The sequence below is a fragment of the Dasypus novemcinctus genome, chromosome 2 (assembly GCF_030445035.2).
Source record: "Dasypus novemcinctus isolate mDasNov1 chromosome 2, mDasNov1.1.hap2, whole genome shotgun sequence".
Classification (NCBI taxonomy): domain Eukaryota; kingdom Metazoa; phylum Chordata; class Mammalia; order Cingulata; family Dasypodidae; genus Dasypus; species Dasypus novemcinctus.
The window spans coordinates 139,152,641-139,155,421 of NC_080674.1; the positions used below are offsets into that span (position 1 = coordinate 139,152,641).

Here is a 2,781-nt window from a genome sequence, read left to right on the forward strand (position 1 = left end):
TCTTCCCCTAGGATAATGGGCAATTCTTAAATTGGGACAACCTGTCTACTGATAAAGAGGCTAATTGTAATTAGCAGCTGCCCAGGGATTTTCCTGGAGAACTGAGCTGGAGGATCCTGCATGAGGTTTCTGCCATGGGAGCTTAGCATCTAGGTGATTCTAAAGTCAAGTCTTCCCTAAACTAAACTGAATGTGTAAAATTCTCTCTTCTGTTCTAATCTGTGCTCGTTTTAACTTTGTTAGTCTGCTTGTGCCTAGGAAATTGTAAATCAGATTGGGGTTCACTATTACAAACTGGATAACAGTAAAAGGTAACCAAAAAAAAAATTGAATCTTTAAATGTCAGTACTATCTTGCAATTGAATTTGATGTATAATTCACAAGTGGAATTAGCTCAACTGCAGGAAAAGCAGAAAAATTTAGCAAAGTTGTTACTAATAAAATTATTTTAATTGCTTAGTTAATGAATGGAAGTGCTCAAATTATTTTTAAGTAGAAACTTACTAGAAACTAAGAGTTAAGATAATTATATAGATGACTTTATATTATAAAACAGCAGAAGGGTAATGACTAAAATTATTATAACTGGGTAGACAGGTAGCCTAGACTTCGGTTAATTAAACTGATTTCCCTTTGTTTTTTTGGGGGGGGGCGTACCAAATAACTTTATTTGAAGGAATGGTACCAATGAAAGAACTTGGTAGACGTTGATACAACTTATAGAAAAGGTAAACTCAACACACATGCACTACTACCCTGTGGCTCTGGGGAAGCCAACATAAGGTTTAGCTCTCATCACTGCTGCCCAGAGTGTGCTTGTCAAAGAGACACCCCGCCAAGCCAGAACCCGGGGCCCCCCTCTTGCGCAGGCTGGTTACACAGTCACCCAGTTCTTTGAGGGACTTCACCTGCTCATTCAGGTAATGGGTCTCAATGAAGTCACACAAATGGGGGTCATTTTTGTCAGTAGCCAGTTTGTGCAGCTCCAGTAGTGACTGATTCACCCTTTTTTCCAAGTGTAATGCACACTCCATTGCATTCAATCTGCTCTCCCAGTCATCTCATTCTGGTTTTTCGATAACCTGATGGAAGTTTCGGCTGCCTCGTTGGTTCTGCAGCTTCATTAGTTTCTCAGCATGTTCCCTCTCCTCATGAGATTGGTGAAGAAGATATTTGGCAAAGTTCTTCAAAGCCACATCATCACGGTCAAAGTAGTAAGACATCGACAGGTAGACATAAGAGGAGTAGAGCTCCAGGTCGATCTGGCGGTTGATGGTGGCCTCCGCGTCCTGGTTGTAGTTCTGGCGCACCTGCGACGGGGACGTGGTCGTCATGATGGGCGGTTGAGAAGCGGCGGCTGCGCGACACTGGACGGAAGGTGGCAAGCAGCTGGGGGTGGCTGGCCGACAGCGGCGAGCGCAGGGTTCCGTTCAAGCACTGTTGAAGCAGAAAACCTCGGCGACTCTCCGCGAAGACGTCTGGCCTAATTTCCCTTTGTTGATGGCTACTTCAGGTCTAGTTTGTACTTGCTATAGTAATGGTCATTATAAACCTAACTTACCTTTGATCATGGCTATTTTATAACTAGCTTCACCTAGCCCTTAGATTTCAGCTATTATGAGGGTTTGCCTTGGTTTGCCTTTGTTGGTGGTTTCTTCAGGCCTAGCCTCACCCCTCGTCTTTGGTTATTTCATGACAACTTCTGCCCCCTATCGCTCAGGGGAAAGCAAACTTCAGACACCCCTGTCTCCTGTCCTCTGCTGGTATCAGTGACCCTACTTCTCTCGTGACTCTAGGTGTTTGCTGCCTGGTGGAATTCCCAGCCCTCGGGGTTGGACATCCAATCTTCCAGTCCAAGCCGCCAAGGACTGGGAGTGGGCGCTTCTCACTAGAGTGCTGATGTTCCCAAAGCAGCAATTCATGAGAGAAACCAGTTTGCCTGAGGCTGCAGCCACCTCAGTGAGTGTACACTGGAATTAGTCTTGCTCACCTAAGATCTGCCAAATTCAAAATGGGAAATAAGCAAAGTTCTGAAGCAAAGGAAAATTGTGTTTTAAAGCACTGGGGACATTTTGGTTATGAGTCAATAATTAAAGAATGAAATTCTTATGCAAAACTGCATGGCCACAGTACAAATTGATTAATCAGAAATAACCTTCAAAGAAATCTTTTAAAATGTTATCTTGGAAGTAAATTTATTTTGTGAAAGAATGCAAATTATAGGTAACATCAATGAGTTATGTTTTTGTGTCTCTCTATTTGTGTCTGCCTATTTGCTCAGTGTGTATGTTCACACATCAGGATGGTAATATCATATTAACAATAAAAATTCTTTAAAAAGCTCTATTCAAATTGTAAAATCAAATATGTGCTTATGAATAAGTATTCCTGGGGCCCAAATTAGACTGAGCATGTTGGAAGGGTCATATAGAAATCTGAATATAGGAAGTTTTGAGAAAAGGAAAAATATTTTCCTGAGCTTTTTGTCCTATCTCTTTGCAAGAGGTCTGAGAGAGGATTAGGTGTGACATATTAAACTCTATCTCCTAGGCTAGGGTATTAAGAATCAGTTTGCCCTGTAATTCCCCAATGTAAAACTTTTAACAACCTTAAAATAAGGGCGGTTAATAATTCTATTACCAAATTTCAGTAAGTAAAGGACAAGTCCTTGAAAGCAATGGAAGATCTTTTCTAAATTATATTAAAACAAATTAAACAATTGTAATGTATTCCAAAACCTAGCAGTCAGTATGCTTTTAAGATTATTCACAGTTTTACAAT

General features: G+C 41.0%; 1 pseudogene; it reads right to left on the bottom strand.

The window, feature by feature from the left end:
- Window positions 1-653: 653 nt before the first annotated feature.
- LOC101437286 (ferritin heavy chain pseudogene) lies at window positions 654-1,462 on the bottom strand (annotated as a pseudogene).
- Between the last annotated feature and the right edge of the window lie 1,319 nt (window positions 1,463-2,781).